This window comes from Chiloscyllium plagiosum, chromosome 21, assembly GCF_004010195.1.
Source record: "Chiloscyllium plagiosum isolate BGI_BamShark_2017 chromosome 21, ASM401019v2, whole genome shotgun sequence".
Lineage (NCBI taxonomy): Eukaryota > Metazoa > Chordata > Chondrichthyes > Orectolobiformes > Hemiscylliidae > Chiloscyllium > Chiloscyllium plagiosum.
In genome coordinates this window covers 27,495,937-27,520,435 of record NC_057730.1, presented here as the reverse complement: position 1 = coordinate 27,520,435, position 24,499 = coordinate 27,495,937, and the positions used below count along the sequence as shown (strand labels likewise).

At 43.0% G+C, this 24,499-nt stretch overlaps 1 protein-coding gene across 18 annotated transcripts in view; it reads left to right on the top strand.

Moving 5' to 3' along the window:
• rbfox1 (RNA binding fox-1 homolog 1) overlaps window positions 1-24,499 on the top strand; it is a 1,725,607-nt gene that overhangs the window by 1,472,317 nt on the left and 228,791 nt on the right. The gene's annotated exons all lie outside the window — the stretch shown is intronic.

Sequence of the window (24,499 nt, the reverse complement as noted above, 5' to 3'; positions counted from 1 at the left end):
ACACAAATCCACAACATTAGGAGCCGGAGCCTCAAAACTGGTTTTCCTTTGCCAGAAAAGATGAATGGGAGGTAGATTCAACTTCAGGTATTATTTACAATGCCAGTCAGTTCTGCTTGCTGGAAACACAAGCAGCTTGCTAATAAAAAGCATTTTGGTTTTGAACCTAGGAGAAGAAGGGAAGTGATTGGGGTAGAGTGAATATCCATACAGAAGACAAGGGATGGGCTGAGGACAGAGGGAAGACAGGCAGGGAAGGTGGATGTGACATTGATGAAGTGCCAGGGCAATGACTGGCTGTGGTCTTCAGCTCTGTAGTGGATCTTGGAGGAAATCTCCTCCTCCTTGCTGTACGTTCAAGCAATTTATTTTCCTACACATGGCATTTGTCACTGGCTGGGCTACTTGAAGGTGATGTTTTCCTGTCTAAGAGTTGGGAGGTCATGTTACAGCTGTGTAGGACATTGGTTAGGCAACTTTTGGAATACTGTGTGCAATTCTGGTTTCCCTCTGATTGGAGGGATGTTGTGAAACTTGAAAGGGCTCAGAAAAGATTTACAAGAATATTGCTGGGGTTGGAGAGTTTAAGCTGTCAGGAGAGGCTGAATAGGCTGGGGCCGTTCTCCCTGGAGAATCAGAGGCTGAGGGGTGACCTTGTGGAGGTTCAGACAATCATGAGGGGTACAGATAAGGTAAATGGATACGGTCCTGCCCCTGGTGTGGGAGAGTCCAGAACTGGAGGGCGTAGGTTTAGGGCGAGAGGGGAAAAACTTAAAAGGGACCTAAGCGGCCACATTTTCACGCAGAGGATAGTGCGTGTGTGAAATGAGTTGCCAGAGGAAGTGGTGGAGGCTGGTACAATTACAATGTTTAAAAGGCACCTGGATGGGTATACGGATAGGAAGGATTTAGAGGGATATGGGCCGACTGCTGGCAAATGGGACTTGATTAGGTTAGGATATCTGGTCGGCATGGATGAGTTGGACCGAAGGGTCTGTTTCCGTGCTGTACATCTTTATGACTCTGAGTGCAGTCAGGTTCAGAGAAGCCCAATCACACTTCTGTATCCTCAAACAGTTGTTTAAACTTTTACATTTGCAAATCGCTGCCTGTTTAAGATATAGGCCCTGGGCATCTCCTTTTCACCAATGTGGACAGACAGGGCATTTCTGAATTTATAGACAATAGACAATACATGCAGGAGTAGGCCATTCAGCCCTTCGAGCCTGCACCGCCATTCAAATAATCATGGCTGATCATTCCTAATCACTATCCTGTTCATCTTGCAAACATCTTTTATAGATGAAATAGATACCCGAGAATACTCACCCACTGTACGTTGATCTTAACTCCATAACCCTTGATTCCACTATCTTTGAGAGCTCTATCCAACTCTTTCTTAAATGAATCCAGAGAGTGGGCCTCCACTGCCCTCTGGGGCAGAGCATTCCACACAGCCACCACTCTCTGGGTGAAGAAGTTTCTCCTGAGCTCTGTCCTAAATGGTCTACCCCGTATTTTTAAGCTGTGTCCTCTGGTTCGGCACTCACCCATCAGTGGAAATATGTTTCCTACTACCAGAGTGTCCTATCCTTTCATAATCTTATACGTCTCAATTTCTCTAGCACTTTCTGCCTTTGTTCCATATACTGTGGGGACTTTGGCATTTGAGTGGATTGAATGAAAGTCTGAAGACCGCAATGTCCAATAAACAGTGAGATTGAAGCACACTGATTTGTCTTGGTGCCATGGTGCTTGGATTGAGTTTTTAATTACTAAGATCGATTCTAATCTGTAAAACTGACTGTTTCTTTCTGTTCTATTGTAATTATCTATTTATTGATTCAATAGGCCTCGGGAATTCGCAGACTTTGAGAAGACAATCTGTTTGTATATACTTAAGGATGGGTTTGACTCGGAGCCCAAGTATGTGAGATTTTGAACCACCTTGAAATGATACGCGAACATTTAGTCACTGGGACCCAGCTCCATTATTCCGTCCATGGACTTTAATTCAAGGAGGTGTGGAGAAGAATTCTCAAACCACCTTGGAATGCTGCCCTTTAATGGCCTCAGTGAAACTCTCACTATCTGTGTGCCAGCATGACCACTGTTAAACACTTAAAGAAATCTACTTAGTCTCTATCAAGGTTTCACCATAACACATTGCTTTTGTACACAATTGCCCTATTGAAAACATCCAGGATTCTGTAAGCCTATTTAAAAAAAACTATAACTTTCCCTACTATCTTCAAAGATTTTTATTCATACACACTAGGTTTCTCTTGTACCATTTGATATGTACAGATATTATGTACCATCACGTTTCCTTCCAAAAGGCATCATATCACATTCTCTGCATTGATGTGCCATTCCTAGCTGTCCATGTTTGTTACTAACCTCATACAATTCCAAGTTTTGTCTAAACTTGTCACCTGCATTCTCAAGCTGAGGTCATTGGTATAGATCACAAAGAGCTGTAGTCCTGTTACCTAACCCTCAGAGACATCCACTGAATACATTTCCCTCCAGTCTAATAAATAAACACAGCAATTGTCTACTTTCTGTCTCCTAGTCAATTTTGGGCATTTTGTGTCAATATCCTTTTCATCCCCTGGGCTTCAGTTTTCTTGATTTCAGTTGGTCGCCATTGACCTGGATGGATGCAGGCTCCACTGTTTGCATTTCTCTGAGTGCAGCAAGCCTTAGGCCCCTAGTGTTTGAAGGAATTAACTTTCATTTCCAAAAATATACTTCAGTAATGATCTGTACAGCAGATATATTGCACACAAAAGGGGTGGAAATATCCATTGAGCCAAGTGTGTAGGCAGGTGGAAAAGTGGGAGGGTTTTCAGTTTGCAGGCATTATTACATGTAAATGTGTTGTTCTCAGCTCATTAAAAAAAATAATCGTGATCAGGTAAAATAGCAAATAGCAATGTTGGGAGGACAGGAGCTTCTATCCATTGTTGGGGTCTAACCTTTGGGCTCCATATTCAAAAAGACACCTGCGCACCCCTTGATGCTCTGCAATCAAGGAGGATCACTAAACCTCTGCTCGTCATCCTCACTCCAACCTGGAGATGTCGGGCAAAAAATGGCTCTACACTCTAGCAATGCTGCCCTGAAAGCTATGAGAACAGAATTCCCATGCCCTAGGGATGGCAACAAAAGGCCAACCTTACTGGCAAAGACAGCCTGGACAGAGATGGGTGTGGAGGTCAGTTCCCACAGATATCTCAAGAGAAGTTCTGTCTCGTGCTGTGAGGATGGATAATCCGCTGCGCTCTGCCAGGAGATATGCCATAATGTACTCAACGTTTTATGTGCTAGAGCTTGAGCTAGCATTGTAAGGCTACCACTATACAGCACTGCTACACACCACGTTTTGGTTTCAGACATCTCCATCACAGGCCTTATACGCACTCAAAATGTCTTTTTTGCACTCATCAATTTGCACCAATAACATCATTATGGCACTACCTTTCTCAGAATTCACAGTGAAGATGTGGAAGGAGATGCAATGTTCAGGAGCTCATGTACTATCTGGTCACTGACCTTTCATCACAACTCAGAATGTGCAGATCTAATCGTTTCTCTGCAAAAGCATGCATGGGATAAGAACACAACCAGAGACTATGGCTGTTTGAGTTGAGCCTCCATTGGAGTTCAAACCTGTGTGTCTGGCCCAGTTAGGTTTTCTAGTGATAGCTGGTGCTTCCCTTCAGCGGGCTTGCTGACCTGATCTACAACAAGAATCCACACTGTATTAGAGTCTTCTCATGAGCCGATCAACATAGAGACACTTTAATCCCAACACTAAACATTTTCACCAAAAAGCAGCTTTTTTTTCCTGAAGGAGCCATGTTTTTTATACAAGGGGCTTGGAGGAAGATGTTTTCCTTGCCAGGTTAATGCCTCATTTAAAGAGTTGAGTTTGTGAACAGGCATGTTTCCTTGCTAGAAAACGTTTGAGAGCATTATAGCAAATGTTGCACTTGCCGTCAGGAAACAGAAGGTTTAACTCCTGCTCAATTAAGTTCTCCCACCTACCTTTCTAAACATTGCCCCCATGACCTTCACCTTTAGGAGCAAAAGCATTCTTTCTTTTTCATCACCACATGGAAGAAAAGGCTGTTTGTTATTTTACAGCTTGCAGAGTTAAAAGTAAGCACATCATTTTCAAGGCTTTAAAATTGATTTCAGTAAAATCTGTCTTCAGCAATTGTGTGCTGCATTTCACAGAATATGCTGAGGTGAAGGCAGGGGTTCAAAATGGTCCCTAATGCTTCACAGATAGGAAATTACACAACTGGCTTTGAGGTTAGCCAACCTTTAGAATATACTGGTTGAATACTTATGATGGAAGGAAGGCCCTTCAAGGGAACTAATTTACCATGAAATGTCCTCAATTACTGTTGGAGCGGGAAGGCTAACCTTAAACCTTCCCTCTCAGACTTAAGCAGGGAAAGTTGGAATTGAGAGGGATCCCCAATCAGCATTGGCTCACTGAGTTTAATGCCGCAGTATGACGGCACTATGAAAATCCACTCTGACCCTAACTCTAAACCTGTCATACCTCTCATCGTTCTTCGCGAACGCTGAGTGAAGGCCAAATATACCACATCATCTGTATTCCCTTTCTCAAACTTAATTTACTACTTATTAAAAAAAAACTTGATTAAATTTGTCAGCTATGACTATAAATTCATTCTGAGCTGTCATTAATTAATCAATGCATTTCTTCCGGGATATACTTTTTTTTAATTTAAAGAATTTACTTTGGGCTAACTGGTCCGCTATATTTTTCCCTTCCTGCCCAAGGCTGTTGGGTATTGGCTATTGTCCAATTCCATACTGCAGCTCACATATTTAATGAAGATTATCGTCTTGCACTGAGAGTTTCTGTGTTACAATTCAGTCAACCAGGTCGTTGAAGCCTGCTCCAACATCCCTTCATTCTGAGGCCTCCTGTATCATCACTGCCAGGTTGCTGTCGTCATAGTTATAGGCACAGCTCCTGATTTACTGGCAGCTTTTTGGAGGCAGATGGTAGACTTTGATCATTGAAAGATGACATGACCATGAACCAACCAGGGTGGGGCCATCCTGACCTTTCTGATAGGTTCCTGCCACTCTGTCAACTCCTCGCCAGTCTTGTTTCTAAGAATCATTTTATGCTCTTCTATAAATTCATCTATCTTCACATCTTTCATATCTAAAGAATTCAATAAATATTAATGTAATATCTCTTCTCGCTTCATATTCCATGCATAAATTTCTTCCTTCATCTCCAAGTTTTTCAAAAACGTTCATAGACTATGAGCATCGCAGACTGAGCCGACATTTATTGCTCAGGCTGAAGTGCTGTGTGGAAGGTAGAGGTGAGCTACCTTCTTGAACTGTTACCATCCTTCCGGTTTAGAGACACCTGGTTGGCCTCAGACATATTTCTATGTGCTGGGTATTCTATAGAGAACTCAGAGGGTGCAACATATTTCTTGATTGTTGTGACAATCCAATAATTTGTGTTTGGACTTTAGGAAGAAAAAAAAATCAAAGATAGTTTATTTATATCTTAACTGCTTGTCATCCTATAGTCCTTTATAACATATATCAGTGCTACAGGCTCCAAAGGCTGGGGAGGTTCATTTTATTGTCCACTATAATTTCAGTTTTAGAAGTTTGGAATTCCTGTGAAAAATTGCCATGACCATGAAGTTGGTGATAGTACAAGACGCACCTGCAGTAACTTGCCAAAGCTCCCTCACCAGCATCTTCCAAACCACAACTTCAATGACTAAGAAGGACAAGGGTAGCAAACAAACAGGAAAACCCACCAGCTACGAGCCTAACCTTAAGCGACACACCATCCTGATTTGCATCTATATAACTATTGCTTCACTGTTGATGGGTCAAAAAACCTGAAACCACCTTCTCAACTGTACTAAGAGGATCCCGACATTCCCGAGATCTAAAGCATTTAAAGAAGGCAGCTCACAAATCCTTCTTCAGGCAATTAGTGATGGGCAATAAACATCCACATGCACACATTAAACTTTTCAGAAAATGACAGTTGTGCTCACTTCCAGGACTATGAGGAGTCTGGCTGAGCTTATCCTTATGAAGCGTTAAAATACAAAACCTGAAGGAACATTTTTTAAAGAACCTTTCTGTACCCAGATGGTCAGAAGAATCTGAAAATTAAATTTGAAACTTTATCTCACAGTTCAATTTTTCAGTTTAGTTTTAACCTTTTTGTTTAACCACAGTCTCTCTGCGTCCTTTTTCACTCTATAGGTGTACATTGTACTCCTCTCATCTTAATTTGAAGATTTTCCACTCTTGGCCTGTTAAGGTATTTGATAATTTTATTGTTAATTTGGGCCTAATCCCTTTTTGCCTTTCTCAGTGTTTAGCCTTTTTGCAGTCCAGCACCCTGATCTATGAGTCCCATTATCCTTTCTATTCATACTTTGGATCTAATTGCATTATGCTCACTATTTTTCTATTGCTTCTTAGCCTTCCTATTACAGTACCTATTTTACTTCCAATACTGAATTCAAGTAATATTGTTCTGCATGTTACATTGAGCTGGAAGATGGTCTTGGAATCATTCTAAATGTGCTCTCCCTGTTTGAACAAATGCTTTGATTTTGTTTCAGCCAGGCTTGTGACATTGAAAATAGACATATTATTTTTCTGTTCATTGTGCTTATCCACAGTTCTGTAGCCCAAATTTGACCCAGAAATTGAGGTAGCTTATTTTTGAGGTAAATGTGTCATTCTGAACGGTCCAATGTGGTGCCAAATTAATAGTGGTAATCTGATATATGCCACATTAGTTAGGATGCCCTGCAGTCAGGTGTTGGGCTTCTGACATAGGCAATTAATTTAATGCCTTTTTCAGTCTCAGTCATGACATTGGTTGTTGCCTGACTGTAGTTTGGATCATGCAAACTGAATATTGTTTGTTAGACATAGCAAAGCAAAAAAAAGTCATTCAAGGAGCACTGGAAACTGCACCCCCCCCCCTCCAAAATGTAAACTTTAGGGAAATCCATTAATTATGGAGGTGGAAAGACTGAGAATGCTTCTTCTGATAATACACCGAAACTGCTGGCCATCCTTACACCACTGTGCTCTGCCGGAATCTCTCTTGCTGTTTGTGCTTGCCACTTTGTCACACCTGAACTCAGGCATGGGACATGTTAAGGCTCTCAATCCACTGTCTGGTGGCCTGTAATTGTACCTGCTGTTTTGCTATTCTGTTTTATGTGAGCCTCACACATCCATATGTTGTCCATGCTGAGAATAACTCCTTTCTTGTTTCTTGACTCCAAAGAAATTATGTTTGTGACAATCCATTAGTCCTTACATTCTGCTACAATGATATAATTAGACCACACCCTGGTTTTTCTCCCTTCCTGTCTCTCCTGAAAAAGATATAGAATGATACATATCAAGCTTCCAATCCTGTACAAACTTAAGCAATGTCTCTGGTGTAGCCACAATTTATACCCCCTTGTAGCTATTAATGATTCACGCTCTAAAATTTGGTAAATACTTTCTGCATTCTCATACTTAGCAATAAATCTGATTTTTTCATTATAATTTTGAACCTTTATTTAATTTTTCAATATCTTTTTCCTCATACAATCATGTTTTTATTTCTCACTATCTGATTCCCTGTTTTTTTTTGCCTCTTCTGCTTTGATAGTATTTTACTAGATAGAGAGAGAGAATTTGCATTTATATAGTATCTCTCTTATCTCCAGGACCTGCCAATTTGGTTTTTATCACTGTGTTCAGTTCAGTGAAGTCGTTCACTTATTTTTATCCATCTTAAAGATTGTCAAATTCATCTTGAATTCACAAGATATTTTCTTAGCTTTGACCTAACTTTGGAAATGGGGTCAGTCAAAGTCCAAGATATCATTGAAGTGACATTTCAGTGTTATTTGTGCAGCCACATACTGCAAATTACATTTTCAAGAAAGACAATTTTTTTTAATGTTGCAGATTGCTCAGAGTGATCTCTTACAATTCTACAAATTTCCCCAGAAACAGCCAATTAGTTTGGAAAATGTTAGCTCCTACTTAAGGATGTGTGTATTCGGAAGGAAAGGGGAAATATCAAACAATGTGTGACAGTTATGACTTAGATAACTGGAGGATATCAACTTGCTACAATCCTATTTTTAGTTAATTTATGTAGAGTCAAGCAGTAAAGCCCAAAGACTGATATTAATTTATCTACATTTCAAACAATAAGGCCCAGGAATTTGATCAAGGTCTGTCCATTTTTTTTTGCAATATTGAAATATCCCTAACCGGGACAGTGTTTTCAAGTATCCTCAATTTCTAGCCTTCTCAAACAGGGATTTAGCTACTGACCAGTGTGGATAGTCCTAAAGCATTACAGTATACTGGGCTATGTGAATGGTCTGGACAACCCTCCCTCCTGTATTCCTAGTTTCAGGTGAAATTGAATTTTTACACTTGTGTTTCATATTGTGATCTGTGTAATTTCAAAGGTCAAAGATATTTCATTTTAAATTTGTTAAAATCTGTTGTTGGTTTCGCAACATATGAATTTCCTGCTTTCATGTCATTTGGACAGTTAAATCTTCTCTCTTGGGCACTTTTGTGATGACTCTATGAGCCTATGGTTAGTTAAAAAAAAATCACACAACACCAGGTTATAATCCAACAGGTTTAATTGGAAGCACCAGCTTTCGGAGCGCCGCTCCTTCTAAAGGTGGTAAGGAACAGCTTTCTGAAAGCTAGTGGCGTTGTGTGACTTTTAATTTTGTACACCCCAGTCCAACACCGGCACCTCCACATCATGGAGCCTATGGTTAGTGTATCTTCCTTTGTCTGTAGCTTTGCAAAGTAGTGCTAGCACAAAATCTGCTACCTAAAATTTGTCTATTTTCAATAAACCGATTTAAATTTCAGAAAATAAATCTTAAGGACAGGTAAATTGTGATTTAATATTGTCTTAGATGCCTACAGGGATAAAATCACATCAGGGATTGAACCTCAGATAAGGACAGAAGCAGTCTGAGATTCTATCGATTCTGTCAGAACAGTTACCAGAGACTTTATTCTCGTGGGACTACGAGCAGTATTCAGAGAGTTGATCCCAAACAATGACAAGATAGAATACCGGAAAGAGATGAGTACTTGGTGGCATGGTGTAAAGATAACAATCTCTCCCTCAAAAACAGCACAATGAAGGAGCTGATCACTTTTTAAAAATTATTTGTTCATTTTATGGGATGTGGGCATTGCTGGCTGGCCAGAGTTTATTGCCTGTCCCTAGTTTGCCTTGCGAAGGTGATGGTGAGCTGTCTTCTGGAACTGCTGTAGTCAATAGACGATAGATTGACCCACAATGCGTTTTGGAAGGAAATTCCAGGTTGTTGATCCAGCGACAGTGAAGGAACAATCTATTTCCAAATCAAAGTGGTGAGTGACCTGGAGGGGAACTTACGGGTGGTGGTGGTGTTTCTGTGCATTTGCTGCCCTTGTCCTTTTAGACAGAAATGGTTGTTGGTTTAGAAAGTGCTGTCTGAGGATCTTTGGTGAATTTCTGCTGTGCATCTTGTAGGTAGAACACAATACTATTGCTCTAAGCGTCGGTGGGGGAGGGAGTGGATGCTTGTGGATGTAGTGCCAATCAAGGGGGCTGCTTTATCCTGGATAGTGTCAAACGTCCTGAGTGTTTTTGGGCTTGCAGTCATCCAGGAAGTGGAGTATTCCATCACACTCCTGACTTGTGCCTTGTAGATGGTGGACAGGCTTTGGGGAGTCAGGAGGTGAATTACTCTTTATAATATTCCGAGCTTCTGACCTGGTCTTGCAGCCATGCATTTATGTGATCAGTCCAGTTGAGTTTCTGATCAATGATAATTCCCAGGATATTGATAGTGGGAGATTTAGTGATAGTAACAGCATTAAATGTCAAGGGGCAGTGATGGCTATAGCCTGGTATTGCTGTGATGTGAATGTTTCTTGCCACTTGTCAGCCCAAGCCTGGATGTTGCCCAGATCTTGTTGTATGGACTGCTTCAGTGTTTGAAGAGTCGCAAATGGTGCTGAATATTGTGCAATCATCAGTGAATATCCCCACTTCTGAGCTTGTGATGGAGGGAAGATCAGTGACGAAGCGACTGAAGATATTTGGGCATAGAACACTACATTGAGGAACTCGTGCAGCGATGTCCTGAAGCTGAGATGATTGACCTCCAACAACCATGACCATCTTCCTGTATGTCAGGTCTGACTGTAACCACCAGAGAGTTTGCTCCCCCCTACCCATTGATTCCAGTTTTGCTCAGGTTCCTTGATGCCACACTCAGTCGAATACAGCCTTGATGTTAAGGACTGTCACTCTCCCCTCTGCTCTGGAATTCAACTCTTTTGTCCATGTTTGAACCAAGGCTGTAATGAAGTCAGGAGCTGAGTGACCCTGGCGGAACCCAAACTGGGTGTCACTGAGCAGATTATTGCAGAGCAGGTGCTGCTTGATAGCACTGTTGATGACAACTTCCTTTACAGATGATTAAGAGTAGACTGATGGGACAGTAATTGACCTGGTCGGACTTGTGCTGCTTTTTAGGTACAGGACATACCTGGGCAATTTTCCACATTGTTGAGTAGATGCCAGTGTTGTAACTGTACTGGTACAGCTTGGCTGGGGGAGTGGCAACTTCTGGAGAACAAGTCTTCAGTACTATGGCCAGCATGTTGTTAGGGCCTGTAGCCTTTTCAGTATCCAGTGCCTCCAGCTGTTTCTTGATATCACATGGAGTGAATCAAATTGGCTGAAGACTAGTATCTGTAATGCTGGGGACTACTGGAGAAAGCCGAGATGGATCATCAACTCGGCATATCTAGCTGAAGTTTGTTGCGAAAGCTTCAGCTTTATCTTTTGCACTGATGTGCTGGGTTCTTCCATCATTGAAGATGGGGATATTTGTGGAGCCTCCTCCTCCAGTGAGTTGTTTAATCGTCCACCACCATTCATGACTGGAAGTGGCAGGATTGCAGAGCTTAGATCTGATCTGTTGGTTGTGAGATCACTTCGCTCTGCCTATCACTTGCTGCTTATGCTGTCCTATTTGGTGACCTATTTGGCAGGTAGTCCTATTTGGTGACTTCACCGGGTTGACATCTCATTTTTATGTATGCCTGGCATTGCTCCTGGCCCTCCTGCACTCTCCATTGAACCAGGGTTGATCCCCCGGCTTGATGGTTTTGGTTAAGTGGGGGATATGCTAGACCATGAGGTTACGGATTGTAGTGGAGTACAATTCTGCTGCTGTTAATGACCCACAGCACCTCATGGATGCCCAGTCTTGAGTTGCTAGATTTATGTGAAGTCTGTCTCATTTAGCATGGTGATAGTGCCACACAACTTGGTGGAGTTTATTCTCAAAGTGAAGGGGGACTTGATCTCCACAAGGACTGTGCAGTGGTTGCTTTTACTGATGTTGTCATGGGCAGATGCATCTGCAGCTGGTAGATTGTTAAGGATGCGGTGAAGTATAATTTCCCCTCTTGGTTCCCTCACCACCTTCAGACCCAGTCTAGCAGCTATGTCCTTTAGCACCCGACCAACTCGGTCTGTAATGCTGCTACTGAGCCACTCTCAGTGGTAGACATTGAAATCCCCCACCCAGAGTACATTTTGTGTCCGTGCTGTCCTCTGCATTCCTCTAAGTGATGTTCAACATGGAGGAGTACCAATTCATCAGCTGAGAGATGGCAGTACATTGTAATCAGCAGGAGGTTTCCTTGCCCATGTTTAACCTGACGCCACAAGACTACATTGGGCTCGGAGTCAATGTTGAGGATTCCCTGAGCAATTCCCTCTCGACTGTCCACCACTGTGCTACCACCTCTGCTGGTAGGACAGGACATAACAGGTGGTGTCTGGGACATTCTCTGTAAGGTATGATGCCGTGAATTTGACTACGTCAGGCTCTCCCAATTTTGGCATTAGGCCCCCGATGTTAGTGAGGAGGACCCTGCAGGGTTACCAGGGCTGTTTCTGCCATTGTCTTTTCTGGTGCCTAGGTCGATGCCAGGTGATCTGTCCGGTTTCATTTCTTTGAGGCTTTGTAGTGATTGGTACAACTGAATGGTGTGCCAGGCCATTTCAGAGGGCAATTCACATTGCAGTGGGTCTAGAATCACAGGTAGGCCAGATCAGGTGAGAATGGCAGACTTCCTTCCCTGAAGGATATTAGTGAACCAGCTGGGTTTTTCTGACAATTAACAAAGATCTCATGGTCATCAGTAGATGCTTAATTTCAGATTTGTTTGAAAAATTGAATTCAAACTCTACCATCTGCCCTGAGGGGATTCAAACCTGGGTCCCCAAAACATTACCTGTGTCCATGGATTAATAGTCTAGTGATAACACCACTAGGCTATTACCTTCCCCTGACTTTAGGAAGTGTAGTGGAGGACATGTCCCTCTCTACATCAATGGTGCTGAGGTGGAGATGGTCAAGAGCGTCAAATTCTGAGGAGTGATGATCACCAACAACTTGTCCTGGTCTATCCATGTTAATGCAATGGTCAAGAAAGCACAACAATGCCTTTACATCCTCAGGAGGCTAAGGAAATTTGGCATGTCTGTTAACATTCTTACCAATTTTTCTAGATGCACCACAGAAAGCATTCTAACTGAAAGCATTCTTGGTATGACAACTGCTCTGCCCAGGACCGTAAGAAACTACAGAGTTGTGAACATATCCCAGTCCAACACACAAGGCAACCTTCCATCCATTGACTCCATTTATACTTCTTGCTGCCTTAGGAAAACCGCCAACATCATCAAAGGCCCCTCCACCCCAATTCTAATCTCTTCCAACCTCAGGCAGAGGATACAAAAGCTTAAACATACGTACCAACAGTTTTAAGAACAGCTTCCTCCGTGCTGTTAACAGACTTTTGAATGGCCCTCTCAAATTTTAAATTTGATGTTGATCTTGCTCTTTGTACACCTTATCTTCAGCTGTAACATTGCTCTGTTCTTCGCTCTGTTCTGTTACTCTACTGTGCTTTGTATGGTATGATATGCCTTTGTGATTGAATTAATGTTTTCAAAGACTTGAATGTTCCCTGCTGTGCAACATTTACACATGTTCACTGGGACTTTGGAGTTCCTGGTCATGGAATCATTACAACACCAAAGGAGGATATTCAGCCCATTGAGTCCATGTCACCACTCCAAAAAGCAATTCAATCAGTTCCATTCCACACTTTGACCCAGAGGCTCTCTATGTTTACTTCCATTAATTGGTCATCCAGTTTCCTTTTAAAACCAGGTGGCTACCTTCACGGCAATTGGCCACACTAGCAGCAAGTTCCAGGTTTTTACCACTTGCTTCAGAAAGACGTTTTTTCTTAACCTCCACCAGAACACTTCTCAAAACTTTAAATCTGTGAACCCAGATCACAGATCCTGGAACCATGAGCTAACAGGAACAGTTTCCTTTACCTAATTTGAACCTGTCATAATTTTCAATGCATCTATCAATTCTCCCTTCAATCTTCTTTTGCTCCAAGGAGAATGACCTCAGCTCTTCCATTCTAACACTGAAGCTGAAATTCCCTTGAACCTTGTGGTAAATTACCTGGAAAGTCTCTCAAGGATCCTCTTGTTTGTTCAGAAGAGTTGGAATCAGTGATGTAGTTGTGGCCTAACATTATCATCATTCCTTTGTAATGTAGTGAGTCTTTGTTTACTCAGAGGCATGGCAAAGCTTTGAGCTCTCCCTCTTATACATGCTGCTGGTCCTTAGTGCAATGCCTCTGGTGTTCTGCTACCTCTATCCAATTGTGTTAAGCAGGGAAACAAGATATCTTCCACAATAGCATAACCTTCCTCCTGCTCACCTCCTTCATCAACTCTTCCCAGAAAACCAGGGGCCTTGCCGCTCTCCCTTTCCTGTCACCTTCAGGAATATTGATTTCCAGTAATTGCAGCTGAAGTATCATCTCCTTTAAGAGCTGCAATCTGCTTCTGAATGGCGTCCAGGATACCAGGTATGAGACACCACCAATGAGAAGAATATTTTGGCAATTGTACGTTCCTTTTCAGTTTCGGCACAGGGACCAATATGGAAACTTTTGTGCATCCACACGATAAAATTCTCTTGAGTGTGTTGCTCAGTTTATGTGGAAATGGTACATTTCAATTTCCAACCATATTTTTATGAAGTTTGTTAGTCTACTCAATTGTTTTGAAGACTACAATGTTCTCAAATGGACTTTTCAAGTGAGTATGTTTAGGAAGTAGTGATTTAGAATTGTTTTTGTATTTCTCCACCCCCTGCTCATGAAATGCTGAGTCTTTAAACACAGCAGTCCTTCCAGGTCAGGTTCTGCCCTAGAGCAAGACTTATCTCAAATCTTGTGTAAATTTAGAACCACTTGTTAGAACCCATCATGGTTTTTCAGACACACTTTAGAGAGTGGGCTGGTTAAGAGCACCCACTTACCCTTTGTGATAGAACAGGGGTAACCTATCAGATGCAAGTACCATGCTAGACAAGAACTCTGCAATCAGAGTCGGTCTCCATTTGCTGAGGAGAGCGGATCACAGACATTTTGACTCAAAGCTATTAATACTATTAGTGGCAGCAATCACTCCATCCATAGATGCTCAGCTACCCTGCCAGATGCCAAAACAATATTCAAGAGACATTAGGGCAGTTTCAAATCAGAAGTATATTACTAGCAAAACCAGAAACATTCACATTCTGGAAGAAGACAATCTAACCTCTTCAGTTTCTCAGTCTATAATTTTCACAGCATGCTTCAATTCGAAGTCTCAGACCAGCAGTCATTTTCCTGCCCATCAGTCTATCATCATTACTCTTTGCACTATCTCTCACAGCAATACAAAAACATAAGTTGCTGATGTAGTACATTATGTGCCACATATGGTATTATTAAAAATCGACCAGAACAAATATGAAATGCGGACTATAAAATATTGGCCCATTAAGTAAGCATTTTGAATACAGTTAAGGAGTTTGCAGCTCAAAGGTAGCAGAAATTGATATGATATTTTGCATTTTAATCCTATAAAGCGTCGCAAATTAAATTAAAGATAACTAGAGCAATGGAAGTAGTCCCATCAATTGACTACATCAGTCAAATCTTTAAATGTGTACTTACTAATCACAATTTTACACCTTTTTCTCCTAAAATTGCACAAAGTCTTCTTTGAAGAAGCTGGGGTTGACTGATAAGAATGTTATGCAGATTTTGTATTTCAATAACGCACACACTATTTGTACCAGTCAGTGGAAGTATATTTTCTCTTTAAAGACTAAATCTGTTTGTTAGTAGAGGTAAAATTTTCAAACTAATGCAAAACAATTTCAAACAATTTCAAATGCTTATTGAAATCTGAGTGTAATCTGCAATGTTTGGAGGAGCAGTACCAATCAAAATGATTATCTTATCATCTACCAATTTCAAAATCAGTCTTCTGATTTCTCAGTGTGCAGATTCCCCTATTTCCAGCAAGTCTGTGTTGTAACAGACGTATTCGAATAATTGCGATTAAACTTTATCATTTCAAAGAGCGATGAATAAGATTTGTGGAGAGATATCCATTGCAATACCTTCTGCGCACCTCTACATCTGTATCCACTGGACATAAAACTTTGTCTTATTGCGCTTCATGTTGTTGCATAAATATCTGTCAGAATTAAGTGGAAGAATTTTCAAACATTTTGGCATAGAGATCAATGGCAGGCAGTCAAAAAATTGGTGTTGTTAGTAGCGAGTGATTGGGTTGGGCAGGGTGGTTAGTGGTGGGTTTTTTTTGGGAGGGTAGGAGGTAAGATTGGCTGCCAGCCAGGAATTTAGAGCTAATTAAGGGCATTAAAATTCATTTCAAAGGTCCAGTGAACTCCAATCCCAATGGGTTCAGTTTGGGAACGATGGGGTGGTGAGGTGATTCAAGGGCTTTGGGCCCACAACTTCCTCCATTGTCCATTGTGGTGTTGCCCATCCAGGATCATTGCCAGGCAACTGTGCCATTTTAAATAGAAAATAACCTCAGTTGCCCATGCCACTCACCTCCTTATCTGGAGCCCTGACATCTGGTTAGAAATTCATCCTGTTGTACTCAATAAAGCTGACCTAGCATCTTTGGACATTTTGGGAAAGGTCTCGAGACCTTGGAGGGAAAGTGTGAACTTAATAGAATGCTAACAAGGATGACAAACTTCAGGAGTGTTGTTGGAGATTGTTCTTAGAGTGTATAACAGGGGAGTTAAGAGGATTCAAAATTGGGGGGTAGCCAACAACCAACAGGAGGCCGTGGTGGAGAGGAGGGTCCGGGACAGGGAGGAGGGTCCCAGACAGGGGGCCGTGTGAGGGGAGGAGGGTCCCGGACAGGGGGCCGTGAGAAGGGAGGAGGGTCCCAGACAGGGGGCCGTGAGAGGGGAGGAGGGTCCCGGACAGGGGGCCGTGGGAGGGGAGGAGGGTCCCGGCCAGGGGGCCGTGGGAGGGGAGGAGGGTCCCTGCCAGGGAGGAGGGTCCGGACAGGAGGTCATGGGAGGGGAGGAGGGTCCCGGACAGGGAGCCGTGGGAGGGGAGGAGGGTCCGGACAGGGGGCTGTGGGAGGGGAGGAGGGTCCCTGCCAGGGAGGAGGGTCCGGACAGGAGGTCATGGGAGGGGAGGAGGGTCCCGGACAGGGAGCCGTGGGAGGGGAGGAGGGTCCGGACAGGGGGCTGTGGGAGGGGAGGAGGGTCCCTGCCAGGGAGGAGGGTCCGGACAGGAGGTCATGGGAGGGGAGGAGGGTCCCGGACAGGGAGCCGTGGGAGGGGAGGAGGGTCCGGACAGGGGGCTGTGGGAGGGGAGGAGGGTCCCTGCCAGGGAGGAGGGTCCGGACAGGAGGTCATGGGAGGGGAGGAGGGTCCCGGACAGGGAGCCGTGGGAGGGGAGGAGGGTCCGGACAGGGGGCTGTGGGAGGGGAGGAGGGTCCCTGCCAGGGAGGAGGGTCCGGACAGGAGGTCATGGGAGGGGAGGAGGGTCCCGGACAGGGAGCCGTGGGAGGGGAGGAGGGGCCGTGGGGGAGAAGAGCATCCCGGATAGGGGGCAGTTGGGGGTGTGGACAGTGGGGTGGGGGGAGGGGGAGGAGGGTCCTGGTCAGGGGTCTGTGGTGGGGGCGTGGAGAGGAGGGTCCCAGACAGGGGGCCGTGGAGGGGAGGACGAGGCCTCAAGTGTGGAAGCCTGGCAGTGGTCTACTGACTTGGCCCATGTGTTACGGAGGCCAGAGATTGGCACAGACTGTAAACAGCATCCTTTTTCTTTGGTTTTTTGTCTTTTTGTTCTTATGCTGGACGTTTTTTTTTTCAATATTTTGTATCTGAAATAGCAGCGTAAGTGGTGACATTGCAAAGTTTTCACTGCACTCATTTGAGTGCTGATTCAACTCCATTCCAAAACTCGTGGGCAGTTTGTTATCAAGAGGATACAAACATAAGGCCATTGGCAAAAGAAACAGAAGGGAAATGATGAAAAATTATTTGATGACCAGTATTTAAAATCAGGATTGCATGTTAGAAACAGTTACCAACTATGAAGTAAATAGATCGCTAATGATGTACAAATTTGACGATAATTTTCTGTCAAATGTCAGCCTGTGGGTCTCTCTTTTTTGTATGTAGGTTAAATGGCTCAATTCCGAAACTGCTTTGTATTTAAGCAATAGTCTGTTTTTTTTTCTGTGCCTGACATCAACCTGAAATAAAGAGTATTTCTCAATTTGAAATTTAAGATTTCAAGAATAAAATACGTCTTAAGAAAAGTGGTGATAAACTTTGTTCATGAGGGATAAGCCAGTGAAAGTGCACCAATGATAAGTGGAAATTAACTGGTCATATGGGAGTGCTATCTTGACACATACAAGAGGAGTTGGACCAGTATGTGACATTCACAAGCTTTATGATTTTTCTTTCGTTCAGGAATGATATTGTAGCAGAACTCTATGTGGACCGTGCAAATAGTAGTATATCTAGCCACTAGGCAGTCTGTGTAAGTTTAGGCGGAGGTGGGTACTGCAGATGGTGTGAATTAGAGTCAAGATTAGAGTGGTGCTGGAAAAGCACAGAAGGTCAGGCAGCATCTGAGGAGCAGGAAAATCGATGTTCCGGACAAAAGGCCTTAATCAGGAATGAGGCCTCATTCCTGATGAAGGGCTTTTGCCAGAAATGTCGATTTTCCTGCTCCTCGGATGCTGCCTGACCTGCTGTGCTTTTTCAGCACTACTCTAGCCTGTGTAAGTCTATTTTGCAGCCCCAGAAACAACGCTCTGTAAATGGATTTCTTCCCCAGTTCATAATGTTGCTAAGAAAAACTGAATGTTGGGACTTTGATGTGCACCCCCCCCATTTTCCATCCATTTATTACAGGCTGTGTCATTTAAAAAGCAAATGTTTATGTTTGTTGTTGAGATGTTGGCATTACTAGCTATGTCAGCATTTATTGCTGTCCCTGAGAAAGTGGTGGTGAGCTGCCTTCTTTCAACCTTGCTCTCCAGCTGATCCAGGTACACACACCATACTGTTACAAGAAAGTATCAGGAATTTGACTCACTAACAATGTAGAAAGGGTGGTACAGTTCCAAATTAGGATGCTGTATGACTTGAATAAGAATATGAAGGTTGTGGCGTTCACATGCTTCTGCTGTCCTTGTCCTTTTGGGTGGCAGAGATCACTGCTTTGGAAGAGTTGCTCTACAAACTATGGAGGAGCACACCCTGCATATGCGCACGTACAGTGTCAGGTTATCAAAGACTGTCATTGCTGTTGGAAGTAAGAGATGTTTCATGTGTATCTCTACTGTCCGTTGCTGAATTATGCATTTCTGTTTTGTACGTTAGTGTTTTATAACTGTCTGCTTTGAAACAAAAGCAGTTGATTGAAAATAATTGTAACTGCTCAGAGAAACCACAACTGAAACTGTCAGGTTCTTGGAGAGGCAAAAATAATGATTGCAACTCTTTAAGTTGTTTCGATATTGGTTCGCACTGAAATCTTGTCATCATCAGATTTTTTAATCGTTGAGAATTCCAGAATTGAAGCGATCTGTCCAGGTATTGCTGGAAGGAACTTTGGAAATGTCTTTATCAACCATGTATTCCATTAACATACCTCCCTTCAGTGTTTGAAATACAAAAGCAAATAACTAAATATATCATCATCCAATGTGGGGCTCAAAAGAATGTCTATGGGTTTGGGCGCCCCATTAATTACCAACTAGCCAGACTGTATAGAACGTCCCTCCACAAAGCCTTTCCAACATGGTCACTTGTTCAAGGGGAAAGTGAGTGACCTCTTTTAAGGAGGTGCCAGTCATAAAATTTAGATATATTTACAATTGAAATTTACAATATTTAGAAATATTTTAATCATTCCTGCAAATGCCAGCAGTGTAACTTTCTGGTTGGCACCGTGTGTTATTCATTTTAATGGTTCATTTTCTTTAAAGGGACCAGAATGCAAATTTACAAACTAATGGCCACAACATTAGCTTTGCAGCTCCTGTTGCGTGGTAGCAATGTGAGGGTAGAGAACTGGTGATGGCCCTTGCATTGCCTGCTGCTATCCTGATCTCATTAGGGACTCGCCTGGCTTGGTGGCGTATTTGTCAATGCAGCAAGCGTTTCTGTGGAAACTGGCATCCGTTCTTTTTCATGTGGGCCACTGGAGCAAATTTCTCATCTGAGTCATGCAGGAGAATTTGTATCTGGCCTCATCCATCAGGGGGCTGGCAATTTTGTTATCTTTTCTGCTGGTCCTGATAGACGGCTTCATCACATGTACTTCCTAACTTTAACTGAGCTTGAAAAAAACGCACAGTGCATAGATCTGAGCTAATGGCTGCAAGTGTGAGATTGAAAGATGATCTTTCATCAGTATCAGCACTTTTTTTTTTCTCTTGAATTTCAAACTCCTGCCCTGAGGCTTGATCAAGTGACAGTTCTTGGGTATCTGAAAGCATAAGAGCAGAAGGACTGTCTTGGACGAGGGAAGTGGAGGCAACGAAAGAATTGCTTGTTTACATCATCATAAATCATAAGACATTTTGGGTTGAGGGGAAAATGAGAAATGAGAGAGGATATTTGGCCAGAAGATGCTATCATTCACTCTGGTTTCAGCCCCACCACTGGTCACGGTCACTGTAATGATGTAAACACTATTCATGAAGAAGGGCTTATGCCCGAAACGTCGATTCTCCTGTTCCCTGGATGCTGCCTGACCTGCTGCGCTTTTCCAGCAACACATTTTCAGCTCTGATCTCCAGCATCTGCAGACCTCACTTTCTCCTTAAACACTATCTCCATTGTGTGTGTAAGGATACATAGCTGTATTATTCATTAACAATTAGATGCTACTACTTCTGGTTATGAACCACCTTGATCTGCAAGAGATAATGGAGTGTCTGTGACAACTGTTCAGATAATCCCTACAGTGTGAAAGAGGCTATTCAGCCCATTGAGCCCGCACCAACCTTCCGAAGAGTATTTCACCCAAAACCCCACCCTATCCCTGTAACTCTGAATTTACCATGGCTAATTACTGAAGGTGAACATCCCTCACACTGTGGGGCAATTTAGCATGGCTAATCCACCTAACCTTGCACATCTTTGAACTGTGGGATGAATCCCAAGCACCCGAAGGAAACCCATGCCAACTTGGGAAGAATATACAAACTTCATACAGCTAGTTACCCAAGGCTGGAATCGAACCAGGGTCACTGGCACAGTGGGGCAACAATGCTAACCATCGAGCCACTGTGCTGCCCCACATCCTCTCTCTCTCCCCCCAAAATGGGGTCTGTACATGTACCCAGAAGCAGTGCCTGACATCTGGGAGGCCTGAAGCTATTCATAGAGATTTTGTACAAGCTGCTGGCACTTTCTGAGCCTCCATGGATGGCTCATAAATTTGTATAGAGGAGACATGATAGTGAGGTAACAACAATGACAGCAGACGTCTGAATTGTCCGTTTCTCCCGGTTCAACGTCATTGATTTTTGTGAAAACATTCCATAACCTTTAGCTGGAAGTTGCTATGTCCAGGGGCTGCTGAAAATGTCTGAACTGGAAGGTACACTTTCTGGGGAAGAGCATAAACAGACCTTAAACCTCTAATGGAGATATGGCTGGAGCTAAATTGCTATTTTACTTCACCACTAGGTATATATGGAACAGGTTCAGTCCTACAGTAGGTCAGACATTTTTCACTGAGTTGATTTCTGAAACTGGGCCTTACTGTGCCTATAGTTCACTGTAACACTGATGCTCACGGATGGAGGCCACAGAATTGTGAACAGTTTTGGGAGGATATTTAGTGAAATCTTGTTTACTCTGTTTGGAAATCACTAACAAGGGGAAAATCTTAGAGGTTTTGCCAAAGCAATGAGAAAGAAAGTTAAGAACACTTTTTTAAAAAATTCAGCTGGATATTGGGAAAGCCACTGTCATAAGTACGAGTCAGAACCTCAAAGTGCTGTGATTGGTTTAATCCTTAATTCCGAAATTTTTTTTTTAAAGGGGAGACTGATACAGAGGCAGCAGCTGCAAGTATAAAAGATACTCAGGCAACTGACTGTGTGGAGTTTGCACATTCTCCCCGTGTCTGTGTGGGTTTCCTCCGGGCTCCGGTTTCGTCCCACAGTCCAAAGATGTGCAGGTCAGGTGAATTGGCCATGCTAAATTGCCCATAGTGTTAGGTAAGGGGTAAAGGTAGGGGTATGGGTGGGTTGCGCTTCGGCGGGTCGGTGTGGACTTGTTGGGCCGAAGGGCCTGTTTCCACACTGTAAGTAATCTAATCTAATCATATGTGTGGGACTGATGGGATGTAACACCTATAGGGGTCATGAAATCTACAAACAGACTGGAATGTGATCTCTCACACAAAAATAAAACAAAGAAATATGGATGCTGGAGTTCTGAAACAAAAACAGAAATTGCTGGAGAAATTCAGCAGGTTTGGCAGTATCTGTGGAGAGAAAGTGGAGTTAAATTTAGAGTCCAATGACCCATTTTCAGATCATTAGAACATTCACAATGTGAGCTCTTGAGACTACCAAGATAACGAGGGGCAAACAGTGCCTCGTTCAACAACCATTCCCTGTGAATTATGTCCTAAACTGCAGATGCATTTTGTGATTTTTCCCTTGAAAAATCCACAAGGACTGTGATTAAAAGGCCAGTTTCAACTCTACTGGAATGGACTGATGGAATTGAATACACTAATGTGAGGCAGGCTGGCTCAAGCATTAATTGCTGTGAAGGTCACAGTTGAAGACCTTGTTCCTAGCCACCATGTGGTGTAAACGGACACACACTCACTGATGTTGCATGCCGGTTTAAAAAATAAAGAAATTAAACCAAAGAGCATCTAACAGCCTTCAAAACCAAGAATTTGGTATGTGGTAAGAATAATGGTATGTTTCACTTCCAACTTTAATGCTACCGGTGCAACCCAATAATGGTCATTATGTCTTCCAATCTGTTCTTCACAAACAACCTGATCAATATAGCCTTGTGTTTTACTTTTAAATTTTTGGACTCACCTCTTACTTCTAATCTGTGTATGTGTGTTAGTATTTTTTTCTCTCATGTGTAGCAATGAACTCTGTTATTGCTAATTCAAGAACCTTTGTTATGATAAGAAAGTGGTGTTAAATTGGCTGCTTGTCAAGCACAAGTTCATTCGACTCCAGTATCCACAAGGGAAGTTATTCTTTTTAAGTTAACCTTATTGCAACGAACTGAGGAGGGTGTGGTGTGAGTGACTAACAAAGGAGAGTCACCAGTTTGGGGTTTCCAGTCTGGAACTGTAGCAAATTAGGGACCCTTCTCTTTGGGCTGCTGTAACGCGAGTCATTAGTAATAGTGGATATTGGGATGAAGCCTGGGAAGGAATTTCTATAGCATTTAACTGACCTCCCTTTGTGGCTGTTCGTGCTATTTCCTTACGATGGGATGGAAGAATTCTAGTCAATATTGCCAGAATTGGATAAGGATCTGAAAATATAATTTAAAACAATACAGAAACAAAAATTATTGCAGTAAATCGCTTTAGTTAAAGAACTAGCAACAGTGCAAGTGCATTGGACCATTGGCTTCCTTCTGTGCTGTAAATTCTATGCTAATTTTATGCATTGCTTTTTCCATTTTTCATCATTTGGTTTAGGGACCACACACATGCACTGAAACATTACACTAGGGGTGGCCAATGCTGTTGATTGACTAACTTAAACTAAAAGGGTGAGAAAAATAACCAATAAACTCATGCTTATTAACCATGGATATCATAGCTTTGGAGTTTATTTAGAAAGGAAAAGCTTTTTTGTGTTTTGTCAATGTTTGAGACTGCAACCTTCTCATTCCTTCAGTGCACACATACACACGTGCACACACACAAATTATTGTCCTGGGAACTCAGAGTCTTTAATATTTGTTTCTTAATTTGGAGAAGTCAGAGATGCATTTTTAAACTTGTTAATGGTTAAAGAAAGAAGCTTCCACTCCAGTACTCTGTGGGTAGATCTGTGCATTGGCAGAGCTTTAAATGGACAAGTTTGTTTTCAGTGTGACTAGATAATCTCAGACTGGGGCTTTGAAATTTTTTTTGGGAAATATTTGCATCTTGATTGCTCACAGCTTTGGAGACTCATTATTCACTCATTTGTCTTTCTTTGGTCTTGTTTTAATCGGTCAGATTTTTGTTCTAATACTGACAATTATAGTTTGTTATCCATATTTTGTCAGTACCGCAGCCATAAGGAAATGGATTCCTCATGGAGTACTATGTTCGCAGATTAACAAGCACTAGCCGCTCCCAGCTCCAGCCCCACACCAGGTCCTAGCTCCCAGTCCAGCCGTATTTTCACCATCCCTCCAGACCTCCCCCTCTCTGAGGATGAAAGATCACTCCTCAGCAGAGGCCTCACCTTCATTCCCCTACCTCCCGGATTAACGAATTCAACACGCGGCGAGACATCGAACAATTCTTCCGCCACCTTCGCCTCCGCGCCTACTACTTCAACCAGGATTCTCGCCTACCCTCTGACGACCCCTTCTCCTGCCTCCAACAACCCCATCCACCTGGACACCCCATGCTGACCTCTTACCCGGCCTCGATCTCTTCATAGCCAACTGCCGCCGCGACATTAACCGCGTCAACCTGTCCACCCCTCTCACCCACTCCAACATCTCACCCTTGGAACGTGCAGCCCTCCACTCCCTCCGCTCCAACCCCAACCTCACCATCAAACCGGCAGACAAGGGAGGTGCGGTGGTAGTTTGGCGCACTGATCTTTACATTGCTGAGGCTAAACGCCAGCTCGCGGACACCTCCTCCTACTGCCCCCTTGACCATGACCCCACCTCCCACCACCAAACCATCATTTCCCAGACCATCCATAACCTCATCACCTCAG